Genomic DNA, 17486 nt, shown 5'->3' on the forward strand with positions numbered 1-17486 from the left:
ATTGTCTCTAAAATTAAAAGAAGATCATGCTACGGAGGATAGTAATCTTGTTTAACACCTTTCAAAAATGTCTAATAGAGTTAATCAATTGTTGACTGGGGCAGCTGCTCCCAAAACCGACCAAGCCCCTGTTTTAAACATTGTGAGTGAGGACTGTGTTGCCAACTTAGCGGATTTTCCGCTAAATTTGGCGGAATTAGAAGACTGTCGGCGGAGAAATATACCATTCAGCGGACAGCAGATTTTTTGGCGGAATTCTAGATTTATTATAGCGGAATTTAGAGTTTTATTCATTTTACTTTTTAAAAAATTTACACTCCAGTTTGTCTCTGAGGTATTCCGTATTTCTTGTCAGGAGCTAGCAGTCACATGAGGAAAACATGTTATTTGGATTTGATGTTATGTGATCGTGGTATCATAAATTTTAATGCGTGGGGAAAGGTTACTCTCTTAGTTGACGAATGACGATAGATAATGAAACTGTGAGAGAGTAGCATTTATATTTATGCTGTGAAGGACGACCGTTTAATGAACTGGCCTGTTCTCTGTGTGGCCGTTGATGTAGGGGATTCACCTAGTTTGCACCTGGCAGTAAAACGCCTACAAGTTTTAGCTCGCCAGCTTGCAGGCAGGGGATTAATCCCAGTGGAACTCACAGATCAGGTGAGTACATACACTTACTACTACTACTACTATCATCATCATCATCATCATCATCATCATCATCATCATCATGTGCGTATGGACCCAATGGATCACGCAAAACTCTAACGATTCCGTTTTCTGAGTTGCCAAACAGCTCTCATCCTTTCTCCGTGGATACTTTTTCGTTCTTCTGTCCACTTTGCTCCAGTCTTCTTTTTCACTTCGTTCTCTGGTTGCACTTTCCATCCATTAACTTTTATGTTCTATGTAGGTGAGAATCGTGTGTGTCAGTCTACTTGCCGGCAGTCTGCGGACGCGTCCATAAAATTTCAGGTGTCTTTTGTGGATGTCTGCTGCAATGTTGGAAAGCTCTTCTCTCACTTTGCATGACCTCAGTCTATATCCATCTTCTGTTTTTTGGGGGCTGAGAATTGTCCTCACATTATTATTATTATTATTATTATTATTATTATTATTATTATTATTATTATTATTATTATTATTATTATTATTATTATTATTATTATTAATATTAATATTATTATTATTTCCCATTATTTGAGATCGGATTTCTTGGCAGAATTTTAGCAGATTTTTAGTAGTATGTAGCGGATCTGGAAAATATAAGTTGGCAACACTGAGTGAGGAAGATCCTTCCAAAATTGTAGAAAGTAGAAAATCTGTAGCAACTCAACAAACATCAGCCCCATTGGAAACTGAGCCAGGTCATTCAAAACAAATTCCACATCTATTTTTAAATAATGCTGTGTCTGAAGCTTCTCAACCCCCTAGGCCATCACCAATTATGTCACCCTGTTTTAGTAGTCTTCCTCATGCACTGGCTATGTTGCTTAGGGGAATTTCAAAATTTTCCGTAAACTCCACCAATGAGGTCATTTCATTTCTACGATTTTTAGTTGAATTTCAGGATCATGCACTAGTGTTTTCCCTCTCTCACTCTCAAATTCTTCAAATTATGTACCCATATTCCGTAGGTGTCCTATCGGACAAGATAGTTAAGGCTATAACAGATAGATCATCCATAGGAGACTTCCATGCTCACATTTTGGCAAATTTCATTCTGGCTAGGGCAATGTCATCTTTAACACAGAAGTTATATTTTGGGGTGCAATGTCTGGACGAAAATCTTGCGGATTACATCCAAGATATCAAATTTTATACCCGTGTGTTCGCCCTGCATTTTTCCGAAGACCAGATTATGCATACTATTGTTGAAGGCATCTCACCACCTTATAGATCTTACTTATGTTTTGAGTCTCGTCCCCAAACCTTGGCAGAATTAGAGGCTATGGCTGTCTCAGCCGAAGGAGTGTGGTATGCCGATACCTCAAGAGTTGCGAAGGAACTCCCCTCGCCGAACTTTCACTTTCTACGGAATATCTCCATAACAAGTGTTCTTTGATCAAACCCAGTGGGACAAAGACTGGGGCAGGGTCATCTCAAGGATGTTTCAAATGTGGTTCGTTCACCCACCTCGCCAAAAATTGCCCTAATGCCTTCCTGCTCAACTTCTGGTGCAACCTCCCTGAACTCCAATAATGGAAAATGACTAGTGTCATCAGCTGAGTCGGCATGTTCATCTTCCCAAGACTCAGCCCCTGTTAAACCCAGCGAAAGCTCTGGTAAGGATAAAGGGTCTTCTAATCCATCATTTGAATGCCCTAAAGAATACCTCAGGATTGCAGCGGAGACCACCGCATTTGTACCTTTTCTTAAAATTGAGTTGAACAATGAACCAGTCACGGGAGTGTGTGTTCGATAATTTCGGCTGTTTGGTATTCTAAATTACAGACGGTTTGTAAGTTTCCTGATTATTGTTCGTCTTCAGTCCAATGCGTTTCAGCTAATTCCTCTCCATTAGAAATTCTAGGTTTCATCTGTGTCAAAATTCGTATTTCTAAATTCACTTGGAAAATAAAATTGTTTGCGGCTAAACACTTGTCTTGCCCCGTAATATTAGGAGCGGATTTCATGTCTTCTACAGGTCTGTTGCTTGACATTCAGAGCAAGTCGTGCACCTTTAAATTTGCTAATAATTGTAAAATTCCTTTGCTTAAGTGTAATTCTGTATCATGTTCATCTGTTTCGCCTACCCAGGATGAGATGTTGTTAGACCTTAGACATCTACCTGAGGAGCAGGCTGAAAGTATTCGTAAGTTGTGTCAGTCGTTTCCGGATGTATTTTCCGATACTCTTGGAGTTACTGACCTTATTGAATACAAGATTGAGGTTATGGACTCAATCCCAGTTAGGTTTCCACCCTATAGGCTGTCTCCACCTAAAATGAAGGCTCTTAAGGAAATCATCGACCAGATGTTAAAGGACGGCATTATTCGACCCTCTAAGTCGGCGTATTCATCACCTATTTTTCTGGTGCCGAAATCCCAAGGTGGCTCCAGGCCTGTCACTGAGTATAGGGCATTAAATCGGAAGGTGGTGTTACAATCTGTGCCTCTTCCCGACCTTCACTCTTGTTTTTCTTGGTTTCGGAAAGCTAAGCTCTTTACCATCCTTGATCTCAATCAGGCATACAATCAGATCCCTCTAGCTGAAGAATCGAAACATCTAACAGCTTTTGCCACGGATTGGAACTTGTATGAGTACAACCACGTGCCTTTCGGGCTCCCCACGGGGGCAGCTGTTCTCACTAGACTGCTAGGTAGGATCTTTTCCGACATCAAGTTTGAATACTTGTATCACTATCTTGATATCATCGTATTTTCTGATACCTTTGAAGAACACCTAGATCATCTAAAGAAGGTCCTCAATCGCTTTCGTAAGGCCAGGTTGACTGTCAAGTTATCCAAGGTAGCCTTTGCTAAGCCTTCTATGTCATTCCTAGGGCATATTGTCTCGCCCGATGGGGTTTCTATTGATCATTCTAGAACACAGGCCATCCGTGATTTCAAACCCCCTAAGGACATCAAAGGTATTGCCAGGTTCATCAGCAGGGTGAATTTCTTCAGAAAATTTATTCCTAACTTCGCTAACAGAGCAGCACCCTTGAACTTACTCCGTAGGAAAGGCGTCAAATTTGAGTGGGGACCGTCTCAACACGCCACTTTTGAAGATCTGAAATTAGCTCTCTGCAATGCCCCTGTCCTTGCTATGCCTGATTTTTCGAAGAAATTTATTGTCCAAACCAACGCCTCATCATCGGCAGTGGCTGCTGTGCTTCTTCAGGAAAATGAACTCGGAAGGCGACACATCGCCTACGTGTCTAGGACATTATCGGCTCAAGAGGCCAAATATTCCATCTATGAACTTGAGGGCTTGGCCGTTTCATTTACTCTAGAGAAGTTCTGACTCTATCTGGAACATGTCAAGTTCGACCTCGAAACAGATAACCAAGCTTTAAGTTGGGTCTTAGCTAGGCCGCATTGTACTGGTCGTATAGCCCGTTGGGCCATTAGGATTTCTGCCTTCCAGTTTGATGTGAGACATTCCAGAGGATCTGAAAATGTGGTAGCGGATGGACTAAGCCGCATGTTTTCTCATGATGTGGAGACCACCGAACAGGAAGATAGTCCTCCTCTCCCCACGCCCATACTTTCAGGTATTAATGCCATTCTAACTGTTGCCCCCGTGTTGTTTGGGGATATTGAAAAATATCAACATGAAGATCCTGTGCTGGCTCCTATTATGGAAACCCTTTCTTCTGGGGAACATATCGCCCCTTATGTATTGAGAAATGGGGTTTTGTGTTGCCCGTCGAGGCATGATCAAAGGATGAAAGTAGTGGTTCCACTGTTCTTGTGCCTATAATCTTCAAGTACTATCATGAGACCCCAACAGGGGAGCATTTAGGCATATTCAAAACTCGGGAAAAGATCCGAGAGATGTTATTTGGAAAGGTATGGACGGCGAAATTCGAAAATTGGTAAAACCTTGTAAATCTTGTTTGTTTAGTAAACCCACCTTGTCCACTAAGCCTGGTCTATTATCATCTCATCAAGAGTCGCACTCCATGGAACGCCTCTATATAGACTACGTCGGACCCTTCCCCCATTCAAAGGGGAACGCCAATAGATTCATTCTGGTGTGTGTAGATGGTTTCATGAGATTTTCCTGGTTATTTCCGACTAAGCTGGCAACCGCTCAGTCCACCATTTCTTGTTTAAATATCATATTTGCTTCTTTTGGTCCCTGTCAATATACTGTTTCTGATAATGCCCGAGCCTTTACATCCAACCTCTTCCACAAATTTTGTTTTGATCTGTTGTAACGTGTTCAAATCGCTTACCTTATTTTTCTTCTATGCTCAAACCCAACGCATCGTCTCGTGACACGAACTGTCTGCCTTCACGCCTGCAACTTGACTGTCTGGGCTGTTTCATCGCTCCACGCGAGGCCCTGTGACGTCATCGCTTCTCGCATGTTCCACGGTGACCTCGGTTCCATATATATACGGGCTGCGTGTGCTTGTTCGATGTTCAGGTGTGGATCAAATGTTGTGATAGGCAGTGGAAGTGTGCACGGCTGGCCCATGTACATACAGGTTTTAAAATTTCTCCGTTCAACGTACTGGGTGAGCAGACTTCATATTTCTTCTCATATTAACATTCATTCTATTTTGCCCTTTTCTTCAGCTTGTTAATTGGAATCCAAACTCTAGTCCTTTTTTTTTTAAGGGCATTACGAAATTGTCACTCTGGTAAAATTCTAACTCCGAACTTGAGATAGAAAAGTGAATCGAGAATGTGGACTGGACTCGCGATGTGTGATGTGTGAACTTTGCCTTCCATTCATGTGATGTGGGAGCTTCGCGGCCTGATCAGTACTCTGTCTCCTTATCCCTCATCCCTCCTGATTTTTCTTCTTTCTTCGTCTCATTGCCCTTCTTTTGCCTTTCCCTTCCTTTATTATTTTTATCCTTTTGTTTACCTTTGTTATTTAAGATGGTGTAGTGTATCGCGGTCTGCTAACCCTTTTATGATCTATCTACACTAGGTATGTTCGATGTTCATATGTTTTCCTATATTGTCTAAGCTGAAACACTAATCTGGGGGATTGTGGTAGTATCTTGCAAAGTACTCCCTTTTTTTGTATTGTAAACCTCTCTTCAATTAAAATTACTGCCAATTGTTTTTTAACTAACTTATTCCGGTTCATCAAATGGCCCTCCTATGGGAGCTTGTATCTAAACAAGAACATTGATTTGCTCAGGTTTAACCTTTTCACTCGAATTTGTATGAGCCAAGATATTTGTAATTCACAGGGCATTTACCCCTTGGTTGTACCTCAAGGACAGTTGTAATTCTCGGGGTTTTTATCCCTTGTTGTAACCAAAGATAATGTTGATTTTTACGGGTCATTTATACCCTTCGTTGTAACTGTGTGTGCCTATCTAAACTAGATTATTGACCATTGCAGTAGTCCCTCGTGATCTGTTTTATCTCTTTTTGTGGATCTATATCTTGTTATTTTGAAAACTTTATTCAATATACATGTTATCTAAAAAAAAAAAAAGAATGCTGTGCTTTGGGAGTTCTCTTTTCTGGTATTCCTTTCCTATAATTTAACATGAACTTACCACGATAACTCCCCTTGGGTATGGCCCACCATTAACCTTTTTGAATGTTCCGAAGTACGGCTTGGTGTATCATACCTTCCTCTGCGTTCCGCTCTGCTGAGTTTATTGCCTTGCGAGTTAGAACTTGTATACTGGAGCATTCTGCCTCTTATGCATCGATCTTGAGTTGATACTTGCGAAAGCCGTTTCTATTAACGCTCGGCGATATAGTGGAATCGACCTTTCATTTTTGATCTCTTCTAAAAGGGGATTGGTAAGCTCAGGCCACAAGTGTGAAACTTCATGACATTTTACAACAAAGTGTACATAACACTGTTTATATCACATGTAACTACTTCGGTGTATTATCCTCAACCATCTCTGTCTGAGCAGGTCAATCGTAATCTCTGATCGGCTCTCATCACATTTCATCATGGAGATCATTCCAGGTGGGATACGTCCCTGCATTGGTTGGCCTTTGCTTTAAATTTGGCGGTTCATGAGTCCCATAAGTTTACTCCAGCTTCTCTGATGTTTAAATTTGTTCCTAACACGCCACTCTCTAACCTTTGGTCACTCAATGATATCTTACCAGAGACAATAGATCCCGATAATATTAGGGATTTATGGAAGAAGGCTAAGTATAACTTGGAAGGTTTTTCATGAAAAGGTTAGGGAAAGATATGATCGTGGACAGAGACCCACCAATTTAAAAGTCGGAGATCAAGTCATGGTTAGAAACTCTGTTCCCGGGGAAACGCTTGCCCCCAGATTTCATGGGCCGTGCATTATATTAGATTTTTTGACGCCAGTTACATTATTGGTAAGCAATCCAGCCACAGAGAGGATCTTTAGAGTGCACCTCTCCCAGGTGAAACCTGTATAATTGCAGTACTTTTTTGCCACTAAAATTTAGCAGGAGTTTTGAAGGTTATATATTTTCTTAATTGGAGGCCTTCTGCCCCAAATTATTTTATTTAATTATGTATATGATCTTTATGTACGATCTTCCCCTCTGGTTTTCCTGCTGTCAATTCCTTAGGGGCCATTAACAAGCCCCGTCTCCTGCATTCACGCACTATTGGCACACTAGCACCTTCCACGCCGCCCCCCCCCCCCCCCCCCTCTGCGTCACCAATAAAGATCGTACTCTCAAGTCTCCAACAACACTTCTCTGTCGCCTAGATCTTAGTGTTTCAGTGCCCCCTCAGCCATTCGCCGCCGTACTGCAACACCTGGTGAGGAAAAACGGAAGTGGGGTGAGGGCCCACTCCACTCCCGTGAAGACTCCTTGTGAACAGTGCGCCGGAGTCCACCTCCCGGCAAAGGCTGAAGTGCGGCGACCTTACCGTCAACTCATCTGGGTACTGTACCTATACTTCTAATCTGTGGCGACCATCACCACAACTACCCCTCTCATAGTAGCGGGAGAGGTGTATCTGAGGGTACCTGAAGGGTCCGGGCGACCTCAACTGGGTATCAGCAGGGGCGGTAGGTCTTGCCGTCAAACATATCAACATGTATTTGACTTTCAATGAATACAAAGACACTCTAAAACTGGATTTAAGTTTTTTTCCAACAAATCTACTTTCAAAAGAAACTTATAAATTTTTTAACTGGATATGTTTTCTCAAAATTTCTTCTGCATCACCCCAAGGAAGGACATTTGGGGGGGGAGGTCTGCACCGGGAGGCACACCTCAACACCGCGCATTCAAAATTAGCGCCTAAATGAATTCCTCTATTGGTTAAACAGTGCAACTGAAACTACACCAACTTGGAACTTTAATCAGTAGATGTCACCACTAAAATATTGAGTAATTTTGTTACTGTGAAGTTTCCTAGACTAACTGAAATTCTCCTAGTTTTGTCTGCTATACATCAAGAAGTTTGAACATTTCTCCACAGTTGACACTACTAAAAACTATGATCATGCACCCTGGTTCAAGGTGAAAGAACTTACAATTTAAAGAAGTTTTGTATTTCTAGGTTTTCCATAACTGATCTATTTTCATTTATTTTTGGGTTGGCAATACTTCCTTTTCCTTCCGCACGTTTTGAATCTAGCCAATCACGAATTTTTGTGATTAATTTTCAACCAATCCCGCATTTCTTGTTCACTTTGAATCTGCCAATAAAAATGAAGAGGGTGTGTCCTGATTAGTCTTGAATGATCTCGAACCTTCCCTGAGGGTTTATAAACTGCGGATTTTCATGTTTCCTGGCCAATTGATCGTCGTCTTTCTGAGTGTGTGTGTTAAGCAGGAGGCGGGTGGCCTCTTTCGTCGGCAGCTAGAACATCTAGAAGGTAATGGCCACATAACTTTATTCTTTCTTGCTACCTCCGCAGTTTAATCCGAGAGAAAGGTCCGAATCTTTAACTATGTAACCTACTTTTCTACAATGTAAATCATCTTTTGGCTAATGTAAAAACTTCAAAAAACCTTTTAATTGTAAATCAGCGATAGAGAGTGAATTACCCTCTTGAGCTCCCCTTCATCTTGGTTTGAGGTGACTACGTTTTGTAACCGTTTTCCATTCTGTAATGTGGTAAAGTAATTTCTATACGAGTCACCTCAGCAGTTTGGGAATAGCCCCTGTTTCATCGGACTAGAGCCCTTTGGGTTCTTAAGTTTTCATTGTCTTGGAGTGCAGTGTATGCCTACATTCCTTTTGTGTTTGGGCCAGTTATTTAACCTGTCTGCCTGCTGTCATTTCTTGATGGATACAGTACTTTTGCATCCATCTCTTGGCACAGGCCAGAGTAAAGTGTAGCTTCCACTGAAGTCCCAGTCAACATCCATGGCTGTGACAATATGGAAGTTGCTGGGGTTTGGGTAGTGCCGAGTAATGACATCCAGAGCACGGCTAGTGCATCCAAGTGTTATGAAAGGTGATGCTCATAGGGTCAGTCATGCTGCAATAGTACTTTCTGACCCAGTGAGGAAAGCAATGGCAAACTACCTCACTCCTCATCTTGCCTAGTATGCCTCATTTTGGTGCTGCCCTTGGTTTTTGGGGTTTCCATATAACCGCATAACCTTCAGTGGTGCTATTTGAGGATCCAACCAGCCTCTGGGCTGATGATCTAACAGACAGACAGACATTTAACCTGTTCTTTTCCATAGAGAGTGAATCACCCTCTTGAGCTCCCCTTCATCTTGGTTTGAGGTGACTACATTTTGTAACTGTTTTCCATTCTGTAATGTGATAAAGTAATTTCTATACGAGTCACCTCAGTAGTTTGGGAATAGCCCCTGTTTCATCGGCCTAGAGCCCTTTAGGTGGGGAAAGAGTGTGGAGGAAAGGGAACCAGGGTAAAGTGTTATCCAGGAATTAGGTTGAGGCAGATGTTGAGGAAAGTAGAAGAGAGGGAGGAGGGGAAGGAGAAGGTGGTAGTGTTTCACGTTGGTACCAACAACGTAAGGTTGGGTGTGGCGAGGCATTGAGGGGTATGAGGGAGGAGATGGAGAGTTTGAGGGAGATAATTAGGATTCTCACGGAAGACAGGAAGGAAGACAGGCCTCCCTCAAACAATGTACAGGTTACAGTAGGTATACAAGAGGGAGAGGAAGGTAAGGGGGGGGGGGGGGAGTTGTAGAAGACAGGTGGTCTAATGTTCTAAGGGGAAGGAGATTGCAGACTAAGGGCTCTATTCAGGGTCAGAATTCAGGACAGGTGTCGGTGCAAAATCGGTACGAGCCACTCCAGGTACAGCAACAGAGGGAAGATGAGGAACGGGGAACTGTTCCTGAGATGTGTGGAAGTAGGAGGAAGGGAAAAGGTAGGAAAGGGAAATGTACAGTAGAGGATAGGAAAAGACAGGTGGAAAAGGGTCATAGGGAGGAGAAAAGGGAGGAGGAAATAGCTTCTGCAGCTATCAGGAAAGATAGCTAGTTGTTTTATGTCGCACCGACACAGATAGGTCTTATGGCGACGATGGGACATGGAAAGGCTAGGAGTGGGAAGGAAGCGGCCGTGGCCTTAATTAAGGTACAGCCCCAGCATTTGCCTGATGTGAAAATGGGAAACCACGGAGAACCATATTCAGGGCTGCCGACAGTGGGATTCGAACCTACTATCTCCTGAATACTGGATACTGGCCGCACTTAAGCGACTGCAGCTATCGAGCTCGGTCAGGAAAGATAGGGCTGACCAGGAAGGGAGGGGATAAAATTAGGTGGGTAGGGTTGAGGCTCTGGTCATGGGGGATTCCATCGTTAGACATGTGGGGAAAGTGTGTGGAGGAAAGGGAACCAGGGTAGAGTGTTATCCAGCAATTAGGTTGAGGCAGATGTTGAGGAAAGTAGAAGAGCGGGAGGAGGGGAAGGAGAAGGTGGTAGTGTTTCACGTTGGTACCAACAACGTAAGGCAAGCAGATATAAGTACCAACATAGTTGGGGATGTGTGGGATCTGGTAATTGCAGCACGGATGAAATTTAAGAAAGCGGAGATTGTTATCAGTGGAATTCTGTGTAGGAGGGATACTGACTGGAGGGTGATTGGGGATTTAAATGAGACTATGGAGTGGGTATGTGGGAAACTGGGAGTGAAATTTCTAGATCCTTTTTTTTTTTTGCTAGGGGCTGTACGTCGCACTGACACAGATAGGTCTTATGGCGACGATGGGATAGGAAAGGCCTAGGAGTTGGAAGGAAGCGGCCGTGGCCTTAATTAAGGTACAGCCCCAGCATTTGCCTGGTGTGAAAATGGGAAACCACGGAAAACCATCTTCAGGGCTGCCGATAGTGGGATTCGAACCTACTATCTCCCGGATGCAAGCTCACAGCCGCGCGCCTCTACGCGCACGGCCAACTCGCCCGGTATTTCTAGATCCTAATGGGTGGGTAGGAGATAGGGATCTGTGCTCAGATGGCCTTCACTTAAACCGCAGTGGTACGTATAAGTTAGGAAATTTGTTTGGAAGGGTAATAGGGGGGTACATTCAGGGAAATGGGGTTGTCTAGGGAGCGGTGATAAGGGTACAGAGATCTGGAAGTCAAGTAGGGATGACATAAAAATGTTAGTGTTGAACTGTAGAAGTATCATAAAGAAAGGAATAGAATCAAGTAATTTAATAGATATATATTTACCAGACATTGTAATAGGAGTTGAAACATGGCTGAGAAATGACATAATGGATGCAGAAATTTTCTCACGGAACTGGAGAGTGTATCGTAGAGATAGGATAGAATGGTGGGGGGGGAGTATTCATTCTTTTTTTTGTTAGTTGCTTTACGTCGCACCGACACAGATAGGTCTTATGGCGACAATGGGACTGGAAAGGCCTAGGAGTGGGAAGGAAGCGGCCGTGGCCTTAATTAAGGTACAGTCCCAGCATTTGCCTGGTGTGAAAATGGGAAACCACGGAAAACCATTTTCAGGGCTGCCGACAGTGGGGTTCGAACCTACTATCTCCCGAATACTGGATACTGGCCGCACTTAAGCGGCTTCAGCTATCAAGCTCGGTGGAGTATTCATTCTGGTGAAGGAAGAATTTGTAAGCTACGAAAAAGTTAAAGATGAGAAACATGTAATTCTAGGAGTAAGGCTCATTTCTAAAGATAACAGGCAACTTGATGTCTTTGGAGTGTACAGACCGGGAAAGGGTAGAGCTGACATGGATTCAGAATTATTTGATAAGATAATCAGCTATGTGGGAAATGACATGGAAAGGAATGTGATTTTAGCGGGGGATCCAAATGTCAGTTGGGAAGGAAATGCGAACGACAGGAAGCATGACCAACAAATGGCAAATGGGAAGGACAGCTGATTCAGAAAGTGATGGAACAAACTAGAGGGAAAAATATCCTGGACGTGGTGCTGGTAAAACCAGATGAGCTCTATAGAGAAACTGGAGTAATAGATGGCATTAGTGATCATGAAGCTGTTTTAGTCGTAGTTAAAAAATAAATGTGTTAGAAAGGAAGGTCTTAAAAGTAGGACTATTAGGCAGTACCATATGGCTGATAAAGCAAGCATGAGGCAGTTTTTAAAAAGTAACTATGATCGGTGGAAAACGGTAAATAAAAATGTAAACAGACTCTGGGATGGGTTTAAAGAAATTGTTGAGGAATGTGAAAAGAGGTTTGTACCTTTAAAGGTAAAGGTAATAGAGAAATAAAGACACTAAGAAGGAGGTGCAGATTGGAAAGAAATAGAGTCAGAAATGGCTGTGGAAGTAAGGAGAAACTGAAGAAACTTACTAGGAAATTGAATCTAGCAAAGAAAGCAGCTAAGAATAACATGATGGCAAGCATAATTGGCAGTCATACAAATTTTAGTGAAAAATGTACTTTAAGGCAGAAACAGGTTCCAAGAAGGACATTATAGGAATAATTAATAGACAAGGGGAGTGTGTATGTGAGGATCTTCAAAAAGCAGAAGTATTCTGTCAGCAGTATGCAAAGATTTTTGGTTACAAGGATAATGTCCAGAAAGAGGAGGAGACTAATGCTAAAGAAGTACTAAAATTTACATATGATAACAATGACATTTACAATAACATACACAAGTTGAGAACTAGAAAAGCAGCTGGAATCGATTAGATTTCGGGGGATATAGTGAAGACAATGGGTTGGGATATAGTACCATATCTGAAGTACTTATTTGATTATAGTTTGCTTGAAGGAACTATACCAGATGAATGGCGAGTTGCTATAGTAGCCCCTGTGTATAAAGGAAAGGGTGATAGACATAAGGCTGAAAGTAAGGAAAGCATACAACAAAAGGCAATTTAGTTTGGAGCATATGAATAGGTTTCACAAGCTGTCCAAAGAACTCACATCTGAAAAGAAAGCTGCTCATGACAAATATATGAAAGGTATACTTTGTTCCAGGGAAAATGGGTGAAAAAATCTCTAAAAGTATGTTAGGAAAAGGAAAGGAGCCAGCCATGATGTGTCAATGATATTGACAACTAAATCATTGGTATAATAATGGCATGTTTCCTTCTAACAGGCCTGGTACAGGTCTTTGAGTCAACGCCGTATAGTCTATGAGGATGGGGCCCTACCTATGATGAATTCTAATGCTGAAGATGTCACACACACCTAGCCCCGAGCCACTGGAATTAACCATTAATGGTTAAAATCCCCAACCCGGCCAGGAATCGAACCCGGGACCCTCTGGGCCAAAGGCCAACACGCTAATTATTTAGCCATGGAGCCGGGTAATCATTCGTATGGGAACATATTTAATGAGCAGAATAGCCCGGCGATTGTTCTCTCTTCCAAATTAGCCGTAGAAGAATTCAGGAAAGGATTAAGAACTTAAGGAAAAGTAGGTTAACAGGGCCTGATAATATTGCTGCGGAGGTTCTGAAACTGGGAGGTAGGGGTATTCTACACTACTTGGAAATACTATTAACTGTGTCTCTCAACAATACGCAAATTCCACCTGACCGGAAGAAGACAACTGTAGTCTCGATTTTTAAAGGGGCCAACAGGCTGCTAATGGACAACTATAGACCCATTATTTTCACGTCCATTGTATGCAAACAAATGGAAAACCTCATTTCAGAATGTCTAAGGGAACAATGGGAGAAAAGTTAGTGGATTAATGGCTGTCAACATGGTTTTAGAAAAGGTTTCTCCTGCGAGAGCCAGATGTTGCCGGTCTTTCAAGATATTAGTGAGTCATTCATTAAACAAAGGTGTGCAAGTTGATGCTATTGTAATTGATTTTGCTAAAGCATTTCATGTAATACCACATGACATCCTAATCCAAAAACTGGTGGAAAAAAAAAACACTGATAAAAGGGTGGTTCTGTGAACCCGGGAATTTTTGACAGACCACATGCAGAGGGTAAAGTTGGGAAATAAATACTCCAATGAAATTTCTATAACGTCAGGAGTAGTACAGGGTAGTGTTATAGGGCCACTCCTATTTATGGTGTTGATCAATGATCAGCCAAACAAAATACGAAGTGAATGCAGACTGTTTGCAGATGACTGCATAATATAAAATATAAAAAAATAACAGAATGCTAGCGATAGTAGGTTATTACAAGCTGATATAAATGTACTCCAGAAAAGGGCACTCGATAAAAAATGAGAATAAATTCTTGAAAATGCAGTCTCATAAAAATGGGAAAGAAACATAGGCAACGAGACTTTCAATATTGCCTTGGATGCTCTGGTAGAGAGTGACTCCTGCAAGTACCTAGGAATCCACATAAAGAGAAATCTAGAATGGAACACCCACTTAGGAAGTGTAATTACTAAAGCATACAAGTCCTTGCACTTTGTGATGAGGGTGCTAAAGGGCAGTAGTTCCCAGGCGAAGGCACAGGGCTATATATTACTCATTAGACCAGTTCTGGAATATGGAGCAGCCATATGGGATCCATTCCAAACAGGACTCGATAAGGTACTTGAGACGGTACAGCAAAATGCTGCAAGATTCGAGCTTAACGATTTCAATCCTAGAAGTAGTGTGACTAGTATGATAGAAGAACTTGGGTGGGAAACACTGGGGACTAGAAGGAAAGAAACATGGTTATGTGCCATGTATAATGCCTACACGAATAAGCCAGGTTGGGGAGAGTTGAACAGTCGACTAGAAAAGCCCTGTTACATAAGGAGTACAGATAGTCTGCATAAAGGAAAAGGTAGAACATAGAAAACTATAATAAATATTATTTTGTAAATCAGGGAATTGATGACTGAATGCATTACCTGCAGCTGTCTTAGAGCCTTTTCCCAAAAATGCAAGATGCTTCAAGAACAGACTCCAGCATTCTGTAGATTGTGTGTAAATTTTATATGTGATGGTGTATTATTTCAATGCAACACTTAAGCCACTGTAAATTGTAGTATTAAGGCATCTGAATTTTTTTTTGCTAGGGGCTTAACGTCGCACTGACACATATAGGTCTTATGGCGACGATGGGATAGGAAAGGCTTAGGAGTTGGAAGGAAGTGGCCGTGGCCTTAATTAAGGCACAGTCCCAGTATCTGCCTGGTGTGAAAATGGGAAACCACAGAAAACCATCATCAGGGCTGCCGACAGTGGGATTCGAACCCACTATCTCCTCGATGAAAGCTCACAGCCGCACGCCTCTAACCGCACAGCCAACTCGCCCGGTCTGAATTATTTAAGGTATGTGAGAATTTGTACATGAACGTGCTGTATTTACAATGCTAAGATAATATTTAGTAACTGGGCTGCTCAATCTACTGTAAGTCATAGAGTAAAATTTTGAAATACTTAAGGTACATGTGAGTTTGTATACGACTGTGTTGTAATGTTAAACTAGTAGTAAGCTCAACCTATAGTATTGTAAGCCATAGTGTTAAGCGCAGGAAATACTTAAGTTGTGTGAGAAATTGTATATGATGCTGGATTCAGAATGTTAAACTAGTAGTATTTCTTGTAATATTTTCTTTCCATAGAATTATTGCTGTTGCTGTTGGGTAATTATGTTTTAACTTTAATTTATTATCTCACTACTGTAAAAGATCATTGCCACTGGACTATTTTCCAATATATTTGATGATAATAATAATAATAATAATAAAAAATGACTAAGGCTTATTTAAAACAGTGATGATGATTCACAATACAACCGTAAATAAATAAAAATTCAGTCTATTAGCACAAATTAAAATATAGTATAATTGGTTTTCAAAAAATAAATTCCTTCAGTAAAATACGAAATTCCATCAGTAAAATGCTTGATTTTTACATTTAAAATTTCTAAAATGTCTGCATAAAATGTGTTGTGGAATAAAACATTTTTGTAACAATGTAAAGTATTTTTCTTCAGTTTCAACTTATAGTACCTTTTCTGGTATAATCTGTTAATTAATGTTTTCTTTTTTTTCCAGGTATTTCCTAATTTTATGTAATACTGAATTGGTAACAGACTGAAGAACCTCACCAGTTGTAAATTAAAACACTGGCAACTAGTCTGGTTTAGTCTGACAATAGTAAGATCGGACAGACATTTGCCTGGCGTGAAAATGGGAAACTACCGAAAACCATCTCCAGGGTTGCCAATGGTGAGATGTGAACTCACTACCTACTGAATGCAAGCTCAAAGCTACGAGACTCTCATTGTGTGGCCAATTCAATCCGTTCTTCAATATTATCTCCACCAAGGAGAGATGATAACAATTTACAAAGTACCTACACTGTCTACAACTACCGTATTTACCCGTGTATTACACCCCCTCGCGTATTAGATCCCCCCTGGCTTTTCGAGATGATGAAAATGAAGAAAATAAATCTCGCCCTATAAGACCCCCCAACGTAATTCATCAGAGAACGACGAAAATTCCACTTCAAAGCGGGTACAAGTCTTATTGCAGCTCTGATGACGTTGCACAAATTTGTGAATAGTTTCGTCCATACGACCTGCGCAATGAAAACGCGTCGAATCCATGCGGTACAACTGTGTTTCGTAGTTAAGAAATGTCCGCCTCTGTAGCGTAGGTCTACTGCAGCTCTGATGACATCACACAAATAGATGAATAGGCCTAGCTTCGTGTCCAACCCGTGCATTGCAAGCATGCATCAGTCATGCTATATGTCTGTGCTTGTAGTTAATAATGTCCGCCAGCATAATGGTTAGCAAAATTAGTTGCTGTTTTCAGGGGTCTGACTTCGATTCCCGGTACCGTACTGCCAGAGATTTACGAATGGCAGGAAGGTTGATATGCGGTAAAAGCAGTACATGTAACTCCCCTCCACTGGTGTTGTGTCTAAAAAGAGCTGTACCACCTCGGGATGAGGAAACAAGTTTACTTTAGTTGAGAAATATTCACGGGTTTTGCTATTTATACAGCAGGCGAGATCATTAACAAAGTGGTCATTTAATATCTTGTAACTCGGGCCAATGGTATATGTTTGGAGAGAAGTTTAAAACGTGTTAAAAGCTACCCAACTAAAACGATTGCTTTACTCACCAACGTACCTAACAAATAACAATAATAATTTTATGTCCCCACGTACTTTAAACGACTTTCGGAGACGCCAAACAAAACATACTAGGGTATGCGTTAATAAAAACAGAGACAATGAACATACGTAATTAAACATTATGATAATAAAATGCATTACCACCACACCTGTAGATATCTATAAATGCGGTATATTTTCCTGTTATATTTCTTATTTTTTTCCATCGAACTTTTGGCACTATCAGGGCGATAATATACCTAAACTAAACAATGTGGTCTCTCTTATCTCATGGACAGCTGTTTACGCAAATCCTGATGTGATAAATGTAGAGAACAAGCATGAACTGTGCTTAAAAATAAGGGTCTGTGTTTCAACAGCCGCAGTTATCAAAAGAATGTTTCCAG

At 41.4% G+C, this 17486-nt stretch overlaps 1 protein-coding gene across 5 annotated transcripts in view; it reads right to left on the reverse strand.

The window, feature by feature from the left end:
- Itpr (Inositol 1,4,5,-trisphosphate receptor) overlaps positions 1 to 17486 on the reverse strand; it is a 1013977-nt gene that overhangs the window by 789891 nt on the left and 206600 nt on the right. The window lies entirely within an intron of this gene.

This window comes from Anabrus simplex, chromosome 2 (assembly GCF_040414725.1).
Source record: "Anabrus simplex isolate iqAnaSimp1 chromosome 2, ASM4041472v1, whole genome shotgun sequence".
NCBI lineage: Eukaryota > Metazoa > Arthropoda > Insecta > Orthoptera > Tettigoniidae > Anabrus > Anabrus simplex.